This window comes from Equus przewalskii, chromosome 9 (assembly GCF_037783145.1).
Source record: "Equus przewalskii isolate Varuska chromosome 9, EquPr2, whole genome shotgun sequence".
NCBI lineage: Eukaryota > Metazoa > Chordata > Mammalia > Perissodactyla > Equidae > Equus > Equus przewalskii.
This window is the reverse complement of record NC_091839.1, coordinates 8,699,065-8,719,105: the sequence shown is the minus strand read 5'-3', so window position 1 is coordinate 8,719,105 and position 20,041 is coordinate 8,699,065. Positions and strand designations below refer to the sequence as shown.

At 38.7% G+C, this 20,041-nt stretch overlaps 1 protein-coding gene and 1 long non-coding RNA gene across 7 annotated transcripts in view; one reads left to right on the top strand and one right to left on the bottom strand.

The window, feature by feature from the left end:
* Positions 1 to 20,041, top strand: part of ZNF527 (zinc finger protein 527) — a 48,518-nt gene that overhangs the window by 5,772 nt on the left and 22,705 nt on the right. The window contains exon 1 of one of the 5 annotated variants that reach the window (XM_008522515.2): positions 19,776 to 20,035. The exons of 2 other annotated variants lie outside the window; for them this stretch is intronic. The gene's annotated coding sequence lies outside the window, so the exon portion shown is untranslated. Of the gene's footprint in view, positions 1 to 19,775; positions 20,036 to 20,041 lie in introns of those variants that run through there. 2 more of the 5 variants (XM_070557547.1, XM_070557546.1) reach the window with 2 other exon arrangements.
* LOC139073482 (uncharacterized) lies at positions 376 to 19,956 on the bottom strand. Of its 2 annotated transcripts, none has more exons than XR_011522261.1 (2): positions 19,345 to 19,483; positions 376 to 3,610 (listed from the first exon to the last, which is right to left on the bottom strand). It is a non-coding gene; the product is annotated as an uncharacterized lncRNA (long non-coding RNA). The 2 variants fall into 2 exon arrangements; XR_011522260.1 differs by lacking the exon at positions 19,345 to 19,483 and adding an exon at positions 19,748 to 19,956 and having other exon boundaries at positions 949 to 3,610.

The following is a 20,041-nucleotide window of genomic DNA, read 5'->3' as shown; positions in this document are numbered from 1 at the left end:
ATCTTATTTAGGTTTTTATTCATAGGTAATTTTATTTTTGTGCGTGCAATCATTATTGGTTTGGATATCAATATTGTATTGGCTTCATAAAAAGAATTTGGAAGATTGTCTTTAATTTTTTTTGAAAGAATTTATATAGCACTGAGACTATCTGTTCTCTGAATGTTTAGTATAAATCCCTGGTGAAAACATCTGGGTCTCGTGTATTTTGGAGGGAAAGTTCCTTGATAATTTCTTATGTTTCATCTGTGGAAATTGATTTTCTTAAACTTTTTAACTTAACTGGGGTCAATTTGATATACTATTTTCCTTTAAAAGATATCCACTTTACCCTATTTTCACATTTATTTGCATAGAGATGTGCAAAATAATCTCTATGATTTTTAATTTTTTTATTGAGATATAATTGACATATAACACTGTGTGAGTTTAAGGTGTACAATGTGTTAATTTGATACATTTATTTATTGCAGTACGATTACCACCATAGCGTTAACACCTCTAATACAGCACATAATTATCATTTCTTTTTTGTGGCGAGAACAGTTAAGATCTAGTCTCTTAGCAGCTTTCGTGTATATAATACAGTATTGTTGACTGTAATCTCTGTGCTGCACATTAGATCTCCAGGACTTCCTTATCTACTAGTTGCAAGTTTGTACCCTTAAACAACATCTCCCCGGTTCCCCCAGCCCCCAGTAACCACCATTCTAGTCTGTTTCTATGCGTTCAGCTTCTGTAGATTCCACATATAAGTGATATCATGCTGTACAGGCATACCTCGGAAATATTGTGCGTTTGGTTCCAGACCGCTACAATAAAGAAAATATCGCAATGAAGCGAGTCACATGAATTTTTTGGTTTCCCAGTGCATATAAAACTTTTGTTTACACTATACTGTATTCTGTTAAGTGTGCAATAGCATTATGTCTAAAAAAACAATGTACATACCTTAATTAAAAAATGCTTTATTGCTGAAAAATGCTAACCATCACCTGAGCCTTCAGCGAGTTGTAATCTTTTTGCTGGTGGAGGGTCTTGTGAAAAGCACAATATCTACAAAGCACAATAAAACAAGGCGTGGCTGTATTTGTCTTTCTCAGTCTGACTTATCTCACTTAGAATGATGCCTTCAAGAGTCATCCATGTTGTTGCAAGTGGATATCCTCCATATATATGTATGTCTATATCTCGCATCTTCTTTATCCATTCATCCATTGATGGACACAGGTTGTTTCCATATCTTGGCTGTTGTGAATAATGCTGCAATAAACATGAGAGTGCATATATCTCTTAAAATTATTGTTTTCATTTCCTTTGGATATACACCCAGAAGTGGGATTGGTGGACCATATGGTAGTTCTATTTTTTAATTTTTAGGAACTTCCATACTGTTTTCCATAGTGACTAAACCAAAGTACAGTCCCATTAACAGGGCACAAGAGTTCCCTTTTCTCCACATCCTTGCCTTGTTATCATTTGTCTTCTAACGATATCCATTGAGGTGATATCTCATTGTGGTTTTGATTTTCATTTCCCTGATGATTAGTGATGTTAAGCATGTTTTTCATGCACCCTTTGGTCCTTTGTATACCTTCTTTGGAAAATGTCCAAAGTGGAAAAATGTTCCTCTACCCATTTTAAAATCAGATTTTTTTGTTATTGAGTTGTATGAGCTCTTTATTTTGGATCCTAACCCCTTATCCAATATATGGTTTGCAAATGTATTCTTCCATTCCATAGGTTGCCTTTTCATTTTATTGATTGTGTTTGCTTGTTTGTTTGTTTTTGCTGTGCAGAAGCTGTTTAGTTTGATGTAGTCTGAGTTGTTGATTTTTCCTTTTGTTGCTTATGCTTTTGGTGTCATATCCAAAAATTCTTTGCCAATGTCAAGGAGCTTCTTCCCTATGTTTTCTTCTAGGAGTTTTATGGCTTCAGGTCTTATGTTTAAGTCTTTAATCCATTTTGAGTTAATTTCTGTGAGTGGTGTAAGACAGGGGTCCAATTTCATTTTTCTGCATATGTTTCTCCAATTTTCCTAACAACCATTTGTTGAAGAGCTATCCTCTTCCCATTGAGTGCTCTTGACTCCCTCGTCAAATATAGTTGACCATATATGTGGGGTTTATTTCTGGGCTCTTGATTCTCTTCCATTGGTCTATGTGTCTATTTTTATGCCAGTACCATACTCTTTTAATTTTTATAGCTTTGTAGTATAGTTTGAAATCAGGAGGTATGATGCCTCTGGCTTTATTCTTCTTTCTCAGGATTGCTTTGGCCAATCTGAGTCTTTTGTAGTTCTATACACATTTTAACATTGTTTTTTCTATTTCTCTGAAAAATACCATTGGAATTTTGATAGAGATTGCATTGAATCTATAGATGGCTTTGGGTAGTGGGGACATCTTAAGAATATTAATCTTCTGATCCATAAACATAGGATAACTTTCCATTAGTTTGTGTCTTCAATTTCTTTCATCAAAGCCTTGTAGTTTTTGTGCACAGATCTTTCACTTCCTTGGAAATTTATTCTTAAGTATTTTAATTGTTTTTGATGCTATTGTGAATGGGATAGTTTTCTTAATTTCTTTTTCAGATGTTTCTTTGTTAGTGTATAGAAATGCCATGAATTTCTGTATGTTGATTTTATATCCTGCAACTTTATTGAATTCATTGATTAGTTAAAACAGTTTTTTGGTTGAATCTTTAAGATTTTCTATATATAAAGTTATATAATCTATAAATAATGACAATTTTACTTCTTTCTTTCTGGTTTGTATCCCTTTTATTTCTTTGTCTTTCCTAATTGCTCTAGTTAGGACTTCCAGTACTGTGTTGAATAAGAGTGGTGAGAGTGGGCACCCTTGTCTTGTTCCTGATCTTAGAAGAAAAGCTTCCAATCTTTCACCATTGAGTTGAGAGTTTGTCATAAATGGCCTTTATTATGTTGAGGTATGTTCTTCCTATACCCAATCTGTTGAGAGTTTTTATCATGGAAGGATGCTGTATTTTGCCAAATGCTTTTTCTGTGTCTATTGAGATGACAATATGATTTTTATCTTTCATTCTATTAATGTGGTGTATCATATGTCTTTATTTGCATATCTTGAACCATCTTTGCATCCCAGGAATAAATCCCACTTGGTCATGGTGTATAATCCTTTTAATGTGTTGTTGAATTTACTTTGCTAATATTTTTCTAAGAATTTTTGCATCTATATTCATCAGGGATATTGGTCTATAGTTTTCTTTTCTTGTAATGTCTTTATCTGGCTTTGGTGTCAGATTAATGCTGGCCTTGTAAAATGAGTTTGGAAGTGTTCCCTGTCTCTTTAGTGTTTTGGAATAGTTTGAAAAGGATTGGTGTTAATTCTTCAAATATTTGGTAGATTCGCCACTGAAACCATCTGGTCCTGGGCTTTTCTGTGATGGGAGGTTGTTGGTTACTGCTTCAATCTCCTTAGTCATTATTGGTCTGTTCAGATATTCTATTTCTTCACAATTCAGTGTTGGTAGTTGTACATTTCTAAGAATTCATTCATTTCTTCTAGGTTGTCCAATTTGTTGCCATGTAATTGTTGACAGTAGTCTCTTATGATCATTTGTATTTCTGTATATAAAGAATATTAAAAATTGTCTAACATATACTTTATAAACATAAACATTATATTAAAACAGATGCTTTACAAATGTAATGAATTTAAGAAAGCTTTTAGCCAATCATTAGGCCTGATTTAAAATGAAGCATTCATATCATAGGAAACATGAAATATGTGATGAAATTTTCATAGCCTTTCAGCAATACTGATGATATAACAAACACGGGAAAATCATACCAGAAGTAAACCTTACAAATATATTGTAAGAGGAACAGCTATTTTAGATAGTCCAATCCTTACTCAATATCCTAGAATTCATATTGAAGAGAAAATTTTAAAATGGAATAAATACAGGAGGTTCCTTAGCAAATACGCAATTCCTAATTCTCATTTAAAAAACAATCATACTAAAGAGAAACTTTACTAAACCAATGATTGTGGTATAGCTGTTAAATAAAAATTAAACCAAATAAACAATCAAAAGATTCTTGGATTTATGGGAGAAAACTTCCAAACCTAATAAGTATGTAATAGCATTTTGAAAATACTAAAAGTTCATTGAACAACAGTTAACTCACATGGCAAGGAAACCTTACAGTGGACCAACTGCAACAGGTTATTCAGTCAGTTGTCAAATCTTAATGCATATCAAAGGATGTTTTGAGCCTTTAATATTAACAAAGTTGTAGAAAATTTGTACTTTAGAGAAAATGAAATTCAGAAGCAAATTGTTAAAATTTAAGGACACATAACAAAGCAAGGAAGATACACACAAAAAATAGATTTATTGATAAAGCTCATCATAAGCTGGGTCAGTGATAAAATGGCCTTGTTAATTAAGTGAGGAATTATCCAAAACTCACTTCTTTAGTTAAGTGATATCAGTCCTCTTGATGCAACAAATGACTTGTGATCGAGTCTTTTTGCCTGAATGGGGGTGGATTACAGGGTAAAAGGGAATTTGGAGGAAAAAAGTATGTGTTCATATAGCAAAATATAATCCCTCCACATATTCTATTATCAATAAGAATTAGAATTGCTAATATAACCTATATTTCCAATTCAGGCCTCCCTCCTGAATTTCAGACCTATATATCTCACTGCATACTTGAGATCTCAAACTCAACAAGTCCAAGACGGAACAAATCTTCTCTCCTTAATCTAATCATTCTCCAGAGTTATCTCAACTGGCATCATTATCCACCTGATTGTGTGGGAAGACACATGGGAAACCCCACTGACTCATGCCTTTCCTTCACACCTTACATCCAATCATCAGTGTACATCCTACGTTTCTTTCATTTTATTCCCTCTACCCATCCTCCTGAAATTCATCTTCATCCACCTCTTTGGAAGTTTGTGCATTGAATATTTAAGCACAACACATGGTACAAATGTAAGTCAATTAATTATTTCAAGATTGGACCTCTAAACTTGAACAAGATTAATCTGAATGAGTTATTGCATCAATATTCTTAAATGAAATTGTCAGAACAAGAAAGACTGTAGAACTGTGAGATTAAATATTACAAACCAAAAGGATGATGAAAAAAATATGCCAGGCCTTGAGAGCTTGATTCTAGAGTATAAGGAGTTTAGGAATATAAAGCAAATGTGTGGAAGAAATAAAAGTAGACTGTGATGGCATAGGTAAATAACATGATCACTCTTCTCTCTGGATGGATATGGTATTTTGTGATCCAATGATATTGAATATTTACACTCAGTCTTAGAACTTTTAGAGAAAACAAGTCTGGATCAGAAGAAGTATACTAGGAGCCCGCCCCAAGGCCAAGTGGTTAAGCTCACACACTCCACTTTGGCAGCCCAGGGTTTTGTCAGTTCGGATCCTGGGCACGGACATGGCACCACTCATCAGGCCATGCTGAGGTGGCGTCCCACATAGCACAACCAGAAGGACCTACAACTAGAATATACAACTATGTACTGGGGGGCTTCTGGGAGAATAAGAAGAAAAAGAAAAGAAGGTTGGCAACAGATGTTAGCTCAGGTGCCAATCTTTAAAGAAAAAAAAAAGCAGCAAACTAAATGGCAGAATTGTGGAATTTAATTTAAACCAGAGAGATCCTAAAAACTCTTGTAATGTTGTGTCTAGTATGTATATACTCATATAAATGAAAGCCGTACGTTTTCATTTGCTTACAAAGTTCTGTCAAGTGACTCCACTCTTCTGGATATGTTAAGTATCTCAAATTAATTTTTGTGAGTGGTGTGATGTAGGGGTTGAATATTTTCCTTTCATTTGACTATCCAGTTGTTCCCACATAATCTGTTTAAAATATTATCCTTTATCCATTGCATTGCTCTTTTGCAATTAATGGGTGAATCTTTCCTACCCAGTTCCCCTTGCCCTTCCTACCTTATTGGGATAGATAGCTGAACAGACAAAATAGTATAGCATCCCAAGTGAGCTCTCTGATACTTTGTGTCTTCACTCATCGTTGGTTACATTGAGTTATTGAATAGGATTTTATTTTCCTTGATTTAGGTGAGGTGAAACTTACAATATAAGTAAGTATCAGAAAGTCAGGTTTATAGAGTGCTTTGTATATTTTCTTAAATAATACAACTTCAGCCATCATAGAGCTTGGAATACAATAATTAAGACAATGTTAAATATGTAATTTTTTGAGGAAGAATAGCCCCTCCAAATCAAATTCTTTTTTTTTTTTTCCTGAGGAAGATTCACCCTGAGCTAACACCTGTGTCAATCTTCCTCTATTTTGTCTGTGGGTTGCCGCCACAGCATGGCTGCTGAAAAATGGTCTAGATCTGTGCCTGGGGAACCGAACCTGGGCCGCCGAAGTGGAGTGCACCGAACTTAACTACTGGGCCACGAAGCTGGCCCCTCAAATTCTTCATTAATATAAATTAAGACTGAAACTTTTCTTAAGGCAGAATTGAAGACATTTTGTTGAAACAAGTTTTAGTTGACATCACAGAGGACTTAACAGGCCTCAGTTAATACTGAGAAATGAGGCAGAGAAGCAGGGAGGGAAAAAAACGATATAAAGAGGGCAAGACAAGAGGTTATATGAGTGACACACACATCATCAAAGACATAAAAGCAAACACCCAGGGAGAGGGACAGAGAGTGAGCAAGGGACAGAGGACAACCAGGGATTCACAGAGGGACTAACAGAGAAACAGGGATCTAGTGAGAGGGAGAAGGGAGCAGAGAGAGGTGTAAACAGGGGGAACACAGAGGGAGGAAGACAGAGACATAGAAGGTGACAGAGGGAGAGTGGGACAGAAAGGGAAGGAGACAGTGAATAAAGACAGAGATATAGAGGGATAGAGATAAAAGGACAGTCATAGGGACACACTGAGAGAGGAACACAGAGTGAACAAAGGGGTGAGAGCCATGAGGGAACCAAGAAGAACAATGGGGTAAAGAGACACACAAATATGGGGACGTAGAGACAAAGAGATTTTATTGTATACTTTTACATAGTGTAAAAATCATCCATTTCAAGTGTACAATTCAGTGATTTGTACTAAATTTACAAATGATGCAACCATCACTGTAAATCAATTTTAGAACATTTTCCTCAGTCCAGTAAAATCCTTCATGCCCGTTTATAGTTAATCCCCATTCCCATCCCGAGCCCCAGGCAACATTCATGTGCAAGTCTCTGTAGGGATGTCTTTTCATTTCCTTGGGAGTGGAGTTGATGGGTTATACGTTAATTTTATGTTTATTGATGTATAACCGTTTAACTGTTTTCCAAAGTGGCTTCGTGATTTTACATTCCCATCTATGAGGGTTCTCATTTATCCAGATTCTTGCCAACATTTGTTATTTTCTGTCTCATTTATTATTCTGTCTCATTTCATACCCACCATTTGGGTAGGAAATGGTATCTTGCTGAGGTTTTAATTTGCATTTCCCTAGTGACTAATGACATTGAGTATCTTTTCGTGTATTTAAGAACAATTGGTATATATTCTTTGGGAAAATCTGTTCATTATCCATTGACCGTTTTTTAAATTGAGATGTTGGTCTTCTTATTGAAAGAGTTGAAAGAGTTCTTTATAAATTCTGGATATAAATCCTTTATCAGATACGTGTTTTGCAAATATTTTCTCCCTGTGAGTTGCTTGTCTTTTCATTTTTTAGTGGGGTCTTTGGACACATAAAAGTCTATAATTTTGTAATGCCCAACTTTTCATTTGTGGACTGTGCTTTTGGTGTAGCATCTGGGAAATATTGCCTAACTCAAGATCTCAAGGATATTGTCCTATATATTTTCTTCTAAACGCTTTATTATTTTAACTCTTTCATTTTAGTCTATGATCCATTTTTAGTTAATGTACATTGAGTTTTATGTGTGTGTGAGATAAGGGTCTAAGTCCATCCTTTTGCATATGGATATCCAATTATCCCAGCACCATTTGTTGAAAAGACTACCGTTTCCCCCAAAGAATTGCCTTGGCACCTTTGTTGAAAATAAATTAACTATAAATATAAAGATTTATTTCTGGACTCTGAGTTCTGTTTCATCGATGTATACGTCTACCTGTAGTGAAGAGACTGGTCCATTTTCTATATTTAACTGCTGACAACTTTTAAGCTTAATGAGTCCCTCTTCCCCTTCGGCCCAACATTTAGGCATGCTGATAAGAAAGCCTGGATGCTCCCTCCTTCAACTCCGGTGAGAAGTACAAACCATGTGCGGGAACCCTAGTTCAACCTCACCCCCTACCCCAAGCCAGTCCCCTGTCCTTGCTGTCTGCGAGCATCTTAGGACCTGCTTCCATCCTGCTCTCCATAGTAAGCCTTATTATGTGAATAATGAGCTTTTTTATACCCTCTTTGTGTGTATTGTCATCAATCTCAATATCCAGAATAAATATTGGGTGGGTGTCCATCTCCCTTCTTCATGATGACGAAAATTTCTAATGACCATCAGCAGGGGTCTTTCTTCTCTTACTTTGGCTTGCTACCTGGCACTGCTATCTGCTGGCAAGCACACACTTTGAACTCCTGCCTGCTGGCTAGTATACTGCTTGCTCCGTGCTGCTTTTTACTACATTTGCTGAGTTATACTGAGCCTCTGCTATAGATTTAACTGACTTAAGTTCGAAGTTTGGATTATTAGCATTTAGGAACAAGAGTATGAGATTGAGGTCATCTTTAAAGTGGCCTTGGGTAGTATGTCTCAGCACAGATCTATCTGTGTCTCTGGGTCATGTGTCTGCATTCTAGCATAAGCCATGACCGACATTGGGTAGGGGAATGACACTTACCCTGTGATTGTTGTTTGTGTGTCTCACCCAGGCATTGGTTCCCACTCTATATGGTGCTCAGGGGGAAGACTGATACCCTATACATACAATATATGGGCCCATCATGGTCACTTATGTGGAAAAGAGCAGTTATTATGTGGCATGCTGAGATCACACTCATAAAAGAAGATGAGCAAGCTAGAGAGGACCTCCCTGAAGTATATCCAGTATTCACTAAGAAAAAGAAAAAATAATAAAGGAAAGAAGGAGGGAAGGGAAGGAAGAAAGGGGAGAAGGAAGGAGAAACAGAAGGAGAGGAAGAAAGGAAGAAACTCAAATACAGGGGAGGAAACAAAAACTGAAACAGAGGTTTAGAATTTGAACCAATTGGAAATCCAAACTTTGGTTAAAGAGTTTATACCTCGAAAAGACAAAGGGTGATGACTGGCTTTTCTACCTCTTCGTCATAGGTGCTGAACTAACTTTAACATCTGCTTAAATGAACCAGTTGGCCAATCTTTATGCTGTTACTTGCAAATGATCCTAACTTGAATGTGGCTCCCTCCAACAGGGTCTAAAGTCTATTGAAATTGCAATTCAGCAGGCACTTTGTTAGTGCCCCCCAGAGATGCCTTCACTGCAGAAGACTTCGCAGCCTCTTCTCATGCCTTCTAAAGTCTCTGGACCACCCATGATGGCCATAAGTTCCCACAGGCCTTCTGATGCAAGAAACTGCCCTCTTGGCCTCAGGCTATATACCATTAGAGTGGTAACTGCTGGTCACTCCTGGGCATTTCTGGATATAGAGATTCCCACAGGCCCCCAGCCTGTGATCCTCCACACCCAGACACCCACTGTGCCCTGGCTCATGGAAGCAGAATCCCAGAAGCTTGACACAGCCGACCAGACCTCCTTGCTACAGCATGGACACACACCTGGGCTTTCAGGCGTATCTCACCTGCGGAGGGAGTGGCCTCCCCTGTGCTCAGTCCTTTGCCAGATGCCACAAAGGTGAAGGTGGTCACTCTCTAATCTTTCTCCCCTCTCCCTCTTCTCTCATACACTTACCCTCATAAAAATTCCTGCTCATCTGAAACACAGACGTGGACTCATGCCACACAGACCTCATTCAAAGAGCTGATCCAGTAAAAACTCACTTCATTCAAAGACGAGTAATCAGAAAAAGGAAACAACATAGTACCACCACTAAGATACTATAAGAAAAGAGAGGAGAAAAGGGACAGCAGGAACAGATGGCTAGAAAGAAACCATTTGCATCAGAACAATTTTGACGCTGAGAAGATGAAAATTATGCCAAGACATGGCTCCAGGAATTTAAAAAATACAGCATGTTTCCCCACAGAACAAGAGTTAAAAGCAGAGATACAAGATCTCATAGATAACATGACCGGACAGCAGTGAGATAGGAAAGGTGAATGGACAGAGCTTAGGGTCAAAGTAGAAAGGAAAAATAGAAATGAGGAAACAGAGAAAAAGGGACTTCATAAAATCAGAAGTACAGTAAGGGGCATGGAAATTGTGTTCAAGAAAATCAAGCAAAATTAAACGGAAATGAGGAAAGATTTAATGGATTAAACAGAAAATCATAGCTATGAAAATTACACAAATGAGATCCAACATAGGCATAACTGAAGTCCCAAAGGAGACACCCAAAATAATGGAAATGAAAAAAAGTATTTCAAGATACCAGCCATGTAAACATTCTAGGTACAAAAGTAGACTTGTAGGGGCTCGCCTGGTGCTGTAGTGGTTGGGACTATGTGCTCTGCTTCGGCAGCCCAGGATTTGTGGGTTTGGATCCCAGGCACGGACCTGCACACTGTTCATCAAGCCATGCTGTGGCAGCATCCCAAATATGAAATGGAGGAAGATTGGCACAGATGTTGGCTGGGGGATGGTTTTCCTTGGGCAAAGGGAGGAAGATTGGCAACAGATGTTAGCTCAAGGCCAATCTTCCTCACCAAAAAAAAAAAAAAAAGTAGACTTGTGTATATGAATTAAAGTGGCAAACAGTACCTAGAAAAGATGGACACAATGAATAATACTGATCATTAAATTTCTGTTCAACTGGCTTAGAATACAAGGATGGTACTAATTCTCTCTTTTCTTAAAGCCCCTTTTTACCATAGTTCTCATTTCAACCACTGCCCTATTTCTTTCTGGCTCTTTCCAACAAAATTTCTTGAAAAAGTTATCTATATTCACTTGCCTCCAATCTCTTCCATTATGTCTCAAACCCACTCTAACCAGGTTTTGGCCTCATCAAGCTTCTAAAACTGCTTTTGAGGTCACACATGACCTCCATGTTTCTAAATCCAACAGACAATTCTCAGTCCTCATCTTACATGATCCATCAATGTCATTTGATGTCAATCACTCTCCTCCTTGGATTGACTTTCCCACGTGGGTTTTAGAACAGTGTACTCACCTGGTCTTCATCCTACCTCTCTGGTTATTCTTCCTCAGCCTCATTTGCTAGTCTCCCTCATCTCTGTGAATTTTTCATGTCAGGGTGACTCAGTATACTGTCTAGGAGCATCTTCTTTTTTCTTTTTAAGCTCACTCAATTGTTGGTTCATTTGGCCAATGTTAAATAATATCTATATGCTGAAAACTCCCACATTTAAAACTCCAGTTCAGACCTCTCACCTGAATTTTAGAATTGATATAGCCAATCCTCTACATGGATTGCTAAGTTAAAATGTTGAAATCTACATTTGTGTTATTAACTCCAAACCTTCTCCAACAGTCCTCCCCATGTCAGTAAATGACAAATTCATTTTTTCCAGTTGCTGAAGCCAAAATCTTGACTCCTCCCTTCTCTCTCACCCCATATCTGGTTCATCAGAAAATCCTAACATCTCTACCCTCTAAAATATATCCAGAATTTGACCACATTTCACCATACCAACTACCAACACCCTAGTCTTGAATACCCTCAACTCTTGCTTGGATTATTGCAATAGCCTTCTAACTGGTGTCCATGCTCCTTCCTTTGCCCCATGTCAGCATGTTCTTAGCACAGCAGCCAGAGTGATCCTCCTAAAACATGTCATATGATCTAATCCTTTGTCCAAAATCCTCCAGTGACTTCTCATCTCATTTAGAGTAAAAACCAAATTCCTTATTATGACCTATGGGGTCTTACATGGTCTGGCCTACCCATTATCTTTCTTAACTCATTTTTAGTACTCTCCTCGTTTTTTGTTGCTACTTGGAATAAAAGCAAAAGACAATTTAAAAAGCCAGAAATAAAAACAAAACACAAACCTCAGGAATAAATTTGTAAGACATGAGCACGATTCATATGAAAAAAATATTTAAAAGATACTGAGACAGAAAAGAAGACTTGAACAAAACGCAAAGGTATATCATGTTCAAAACACTCTGTAAAGGTACGAGGATACAAATATCTTATATTTTGCTAGTGAGAGTATAAATTGTTACAGCCTTAAAGGAATCAATTCAATAATATCTATAAACATTTCAAATGAACATTACATATGGCCCAGCAGTTTCCCTTTTGGAAATTTATCCTAAAGATATATTTGCACAAGTTGAAACGATGTATGAACAAGGGTCTTCATTGCATCATTGTTTGTATTAGCAAAAAGTTGAGAACAACTTAAATTTCCATTAATAGGGAATTAGTAAGGTAAATTATGGTATAACCATTCAATGGTGTAATATTCAGCCATTAAAAAGAATGATGTCAACTCTATTTATAGAGGTGAAACATTCATTTACATAATAGTAAGTGAAGAAATCAAGGTAGAATATATGTTATCTGATGCTGCCATTAAGAGAAAAAGAATATAGGTACATATTTGAATAAATATGTAAGTGTGTATATACATGGCTTTGGAAGGAAACTCAAGAAACAGGTAACATTTTTGGTGAGCTGGATTGTCTGCTGACAATTTGCCATCACTGCTACCCCATATTATGCTCTCCAGAGGAGAAGCTGTGAACCACATTTCTCAGAGTCCTCTTTTCCAAATAGCTCCCAGGCAGAGTGTCAGAGAGGCACCTTGCACAAAATTTGGAAGGTGGAAGAGAGAAGGAGAAATCAAGAATTCTGGTTTCTTTGATGAAATCCTGGTTGGTAGGTTGCCTCTGAGTGGTGAATTGAGTGACTGTGGGATACGAGTACTATATATCCTTTTTATAAATTTTAACTGAAAGTTTCCTAGATTTGGCCAGTAAGAGTCCCTTCAAGTTGGCCCCTGTCTTTTTGATATGTCCCATGATTCTTTGAGCATCACCTTAATGTCTGACAAAGCAAGATATCAGAGGCTCATCTTGTCCTTTCCTAGCACCAGTCTTGGAATTAGCCAGTTCTCCATAAAACCATGGTTGCTTTTAGTGGAGAATGATATTTAGAAACCAAGACCTAGGTGATAAGTGTACTCATTGCTCTTAGGCTCTGTCTGCTAGCAGAGCTAGAAAATTTACATGTGTGTGTATACATACACATATCTATCTGTTTATCTGTCTGCAAAGAATATCAGTTCATGTGGATACCTCCAATTCCAATCCAACATCACAGGGTTCATTCTAACCTTCCTTCTTTCCACATCTGTAACTCCCTTTTCTGACAATGAGAAACCTGTTCCCATTATCCATGGTATATTTACTTATTTGTTCATTCTTAGAATACATATTAAGTAGTTTCAGAATTGCTAATGCATACCACTGTGATAAGCAAACCTACTCACTGGAGGTCATTATTTTTGTAGATCTTTTTGTCTTCACTGAAGACAGACAAATTACTGTATTCAAGAGTTACTTGGGGTTAGTTCTTTTCCCCCACTTCAGTGTGATTATGTTATCCATTTGAAAAAGAATTAGACTTCTTTCTGTTTGTATTTAATTTGGGGGTTTCCCTCCATCCTTGCTGTGGTGAATACTTCTTAGGCTGTCTACCATGATTTTCACTCCTAGTAACCACGCTATTGAGTAATCCCCTGCCCTTGATTGTGGCTGGGACCTGTGAGTTGCTCCTAACCAACAGAATATGGCCAAGGTTATGGGATATCACTATTGTTTTTACATTAAATTGTATGGCAAAGGTAAAGGGATTTTGCAAATGTAATTAAGGTTTCTAATCAGTTGACTTTGAGTTAATGGAAAGAGAAATTAGCTTTGGTGGGTCTGACCTAATCAGGTGAGCCCTTTAAAATAGGGCCTAGACCTTCCCTGAAGTCAGAGACTCTGGGCAGCAAAGATTTTCTCTCTTCATTGCTGGCTTTGAAGAAACAAACTGCCATGAATTCTATAGCCACAAAGAAATGATTTCTGCCAACTACCTGAAGTAGCTTGGGAGCTAATCCTTTCCTAGTCAAGCCTCCAGATGAGAATACAGCCCAGCTAACACCTTGATTTCAACCTTGTAAGACCCTGAGCAGAGGACTCAGCTAAGCCGTGCCGAGATTCCTGACCCACAGAAACAGTGAGATAATACATGGGTTTGTGGTAATTTGTTCCATAGCAATAGAAAACTAATGCACTTGTTAATTTTATTTATCTACTTTTTTAGTATGTGAAACACTAACATTTCTAAAAGTCAAAACTACACAAAATAGTTCACTCAGAGAAGTATAACTCCCTCCATCACTTTTACTCCCTTCCCTTTCCAAATCCCTCCCTCTTCTGGATGTGAACTCAAGGCCTCAGAATGATGTCCAGCTGTGGGCTGACATGCCAAAGCCAGCAGTAATTAGATACCACAAGAATTAGGTTCTCTCAGCCAATGTGCAGCGGCAGCAATGAAACTTAGGTCAAACAAAAGCTGGATGGCTCTTGAGAGAAGAAGACACTCATATAGATTCCTTGTAATACAACATCCAAATATAGGTAAATGAGTATGCATTTAAATATTTTAGGATAAAACTTAAATGTTTTTAGTGTGTATCATTTTTCATGATTTCCCATTAAAACCAAACTTTTGCAATTAACCAACCAATTGCAGTTGATAAAATGTATCCACTATGAAAATAAATGATATAAAATGCATTTGATAGAATTGTTCAGCTGCTAAACCAACTGAACTTCTTACCAAGTGGAGAAATAAATGCCTTTATTGTAAAAGCTACTTCCAGCTGGGCATTATTAATTTCCAGCTAAAAGCATCTTAATTGAAATTCCCAAATTCTTACTCTAGTACCAACCTTTCCACTGAGCTCCACATATATCCAAATGCCTACTTGGTATCACCTCTTTGATATCCAACAAGCATCTCATACTTAACATGACCACCCTCAACCCCCATCCTATATACCTGCTACATACTCACTATTTTCTATCTTAGTAAATGATACCACCATTCATCCAGATGTTCAAGACAAAAATTTAGGCATTACATTTAATATCTTTCTTTCCTTCAATATTCACATCCAAGCATCAGCCACTCCTGTTAGTTCTACTCAAATTGTATCCCAATTTGACATTTCTCATTGCCTCTATCATTTACTACCCTAATTCAAACCACCATCATATCTTACGACCAGTAAGCTCCAAAATAGATTGTACACAAGCAAACCTGCCACTGACATCTAGACTCCTGGGTCAACAGTACAGGGGGATGTCCCCAGCCAGACCCCTTCTTTCCCCACTCCCATCTTTGTCCCACACCTTAAGGGGCCTCACGTTGACACATATGGACACTCCAGCTTGCATGTCTAAGCTCTGTCCAAAATAGCTTCCACTTGGCTACCTTGTGCACATAGGCAACACATTCACTGTTCAGAGGACAGATCAAGGGAAGGAGCTGCGGACACACAAGAGGTACGATCTTGGGAAGCAGGCTTGAAACCACTTGAGTGGGGAATTCTGGGGACCCACATGCCCAGAGCATGGTCTAAAGGCTGTGAGCTCTGGACGGACATGTCTCTTTGCATATGGACTTCTCACCAGGAAGGAAAGGGCTTGGCCAAAGGAGGGCCAAATCGTGGCCCTTTGCATGTTCAATAATTATTAAAAATGTTAAATATATTTGTTATTTTGATCACTGAGTACTAATAATTACAATAATAACTAAATCTTGAAGAAAACTTTTTAACACTTAGAGTCTTTTGGTCACAGAGAAAAAATTAAAATTTCATTTTTGTTGCAGAGAAGTAAAACGAGGTAATAGATTTTTAAGGATAAGCAGTTGTTACATTAAGATAAAACTCAGTGATGAAAATGGAAGGGAAATGACTTCAAAAAAAGTTACAGTGCCAGATTTCTAAATGTTAAAGAAGAGCTTGCTCGTGTATGTTTAGTGAATGATGGTATTGAAAATGTGCTAGAAATTATATCTTTGCATTATTTAAACTTATGAAGAAAATATTGTAGGTGTCAACTTAAATATGTAAAAGAGAGTACCTTATTTTTCAAAACTGTTTCAAGGGGAATGTAGCAAAGCATTTGAAAGACCACTGCTCTGATCAAGATCAAGCTTAGTAAAAGATGTATCAAGGTGAACCCTCACAGACGTGTATGCTAAAGAGAAATAAATAAGGTTGGCTCCTGTCCCACACCAGCCACCTGAACTTTTACAAGCTGTCACACCTTTGAGTCCCAATTCCCCCAACTATAGAATTGGATAAGAATATTTATTTGTAATATTGTAAAGAACAAATGAGATAACATTTACAAAGGAAATCATGGAGTTCTTGGATCTTAGAAGTTATCCATTAAATGTAAATTCTCTTCCCCAGAAATTAGCAGTGGGTTTTTTATTTATCTGGATTTGAAATTCACAGACCACGGTGTGGGGCGGTTCTTCACCCCACATTAACTACACTTATTGTGCTGATCATTTTGCAATATATGCAAATATGGAGTCATTATGTTGTACACCTGAAACTAATATGTCAATGATACCTCAATTTTTTAAAAAAGAAATAACTAATGTACATAATAGTTTACCAAAAAAATCACACACTTTCACATACATTCTCATACTTGTTAGGATATTGAGAACTGTGAAGTCATGGGGGCAATTAGTAGTTCACTATGAAATATTTATACTACCTAATAACAAAGTTGGGAAAATGTATATTTATTATAAAAATTACAACAAAATAGGTAAAAACATGAGTTCATCCAAATAACTACATGTTAAACTAGACATAATCTATTTCAGAACATGTACTGCTTTGTTATTAAGATACTGTTACTAAATGTGCACCATTTTTTGTCATTTAATAGGATTCTTGATAAATAAATGAAAACAAATAGTATATACTGGAGTATATGAGGAACTCATTTGGTTTAAAACTAATTCAGCCTGACCTTGTTTTTCCAAAAGGGCCTGAGGTGGCCTATTGAGCATATGTTGTACATCTACTTTAAACATTTACAATGCCCCAAAGAAAAGAACGATGCCCTTATAGATAGGGATGTAGCTTCCCCCTATACTGGCATTTCTTTAAGGATAAGCCTCTCTTCCAGAGAACTAAGGATTAATTCCGATCTGTTGCGCTCCTCTTGTGACCACTGACCTGCTGACCCCTGATCTGCTGCGCCAGCTAAGCATCTGGTGACAGTAGTAAAAGAGATATTCCTGTCATATGTGACATATGCACTTTGTTCCAAGATGGCATATAACCACTCTGTACACCCCACTTCTTTGGTCCTGGCTATAGTACTCAAGCCTGGCTCATAATAAACTCACCTCAATTTTGATTTATAGATTGAGTATGGATTATTTGCATCGACATTTCTTTATAAGGAAGTAGTAACCTGGTTGAGAAGAGTTTCTGGGGAAAAAAAATAAACTTGGAAAATTATCCAAATGATTTTCCAGCAAGTTTAAGAAGGATCATGTGCTGATTCTTTTCCTGTCATTGTTCCAGCTCCAAGCATGCCTTTCTCTACTCTGCGATGCTGGGGCTGGGACCCTGACAAGGACATTTCCCAGTCTCCCTTGCTAGCTGGCTTCCTGTTATAGTTTGTCAATGGAGGCATTAAAGAGAGATTGGAAGGGAGAAAGGGAGAAGGAACTCACTTGCTATTTTCCAGTTCTTTCACTCTCCCTAGCAGCTGAGGAGGGCTATAGTTTGCCTGCAGATTCTTTCTGCTTTCCCAGCACCAGACTATCAAATCCAGTTAACAGCCAGGCTGAGAGCCCTCTTCAGAGCTCTCAGGTCCTAGCAAATCCATCTCTTCCCCTTTGTTCTCCAAGCTCTAGGATGTTAGCTGCTTCCCGAAGTTACAAATCTCTCCCCTTCCTGCTCTTTCAGTCCTTCAACACTGTGTAATCAATTTCCTATAATGAAATCTCCTGTTTAAAATTCCCGGTGTAGTTCTGCTTTCTTCGCTAGACCCTGATAGACAGAGTCCTACCACAATTGGTTTTAGCGCTGCAACCACTTACTTAGTTGGCACATTCGAGGACCACTGCCCTATTCTACTGGAGATGACTGGGTCAAACTCAGGGTTGGACTTGGCGGTATGAGATAAGAAAAATAAACAGAGGACAAAGAGTCTTCCGATGATCAATTACTGACATGTGAAGAGGCAGTCCTACACATACAAAGTTGCTCTGGAGGTATATCTTGCCAGTCAAGAATGGAAGATCTTAAATTTCTAGCACCTTAGTATGAAACATCCCAGATGATTTCCAAACTGCATGATAATCAAGTCCAGGGGAGAGCTGTTTGATGTATTTGTCAAGTACCAAACCACAGTTATCATCCAAATTATTATTTTATTATATATATTTTATTATATCAGGTTGGTTTAAACAGAATTCTTGATATCTGATCACTCTCAATATCTAATTAAATTCCTCAGCCACCCACACATCAGGAGTGATGTCTGATCTCCCCGACCTGCCCTCAGCAAGAATCCTGTGGGTCAGTCCAGCCAAAATCCCCTCCCACCCTTGATGTCTCCTCTTAGTAATCTTCCATCCACCCTCCCCACCCCCACCTTGCTCATTGCCCATAAATCCCCACTTGTTCTTGCTGTATTTGGAACTGAGCCCAGTTCCATACTGAAGTCTCTTTTCCTCTATCGCAATAGTTCCTGAATAACATATTTTTTTCACTGCCTCAACTACTGTCCAGCTCTGGTTTTCCTTAACATCACTCGAAGGCTCACGTTCTTGTCCTTTCTGTGGGCAGTTTTCTTAAAGCTGAGCCCTAAGTAAGGTTGTAAAGCGAAAAGGTGGAAACAGCAACAAGACAAACCCCAGAGCTACTGGCTACAAAATTATAAACGGCTTTGGTGCAAATGAGCGTCTTCCTACAAATGGAATCTGATTTCCCTTCTGTGCCCGGCCTCACATTAGGTGCAGTTAGAGAAGGGTTGTATGAAAGAGGATAACGCTGACCCCGCCCACGGCCGGGGGTGAGGGGTGGGGTGGGGGTGGGGGGTGGGGGATGGGAGGGATGGGGTGGGGTGGGGTGGGGGTGGGAGAACAGCTAGATCTGGAGACAGTAACACACAAAGACACACACAGACTCTTCTCCCACGTACTAACCATAAAGGCAAGCCCAGGAACAAACAAAGCTCCACCGCCTGTCACTGGGCCAAGAAGTTACAGGAACAGTCACGTCCAAAGTCAGCCACAGTCTCTCTCATACACCCACAATCACTCTCATATTCTCGGCGTTACAGACCCACAATGTGTCACACAACAACCCACAATCCAGGGGCGTGACTTAAGATACAGACACTCCTGCGCTGACAGAACCCGTTTCTCCGTGATGCGCAAGCACAAAAGTGTGCGGCGACAGTTACACACACACCGTCACACCTGAGCATTCAGTCACAGTGACGGACGCGCGCAGCTTCACCGTTTCCTCACACACAGTCGCCCAAGGTCACCTGAGGGCCCTGGGTCGCCCAGGGTCGCACACACCTCTCCAGCTACCCACACCTACGGTTGGTTGCCGCCTGTGGCGCAGGCGCGAAGCAGCGGCGGGCCTTGGGCCCTCTGGGAAATGTAGTTCAGCAAAGAAGGCTCCGGCGCAAAGCGTTCTGGGGCTGGTAGTTCGCAGAGTCGGAAGGCAAAGCGAGTCCGGGTCCCCGCAGCTGGATGTTTCCCCAGCCGACCCCCGGGTCCCTCGCGCCTCAGTCCCCGCCCCGCTCCGCCCCGTGGGGGATTCTGGGAGGCGACGTCGCGGGGCTCGGGCCGCCGGGCGGGTTTCCAGAGCCCGTGGCGCCGGGAGGTGAGT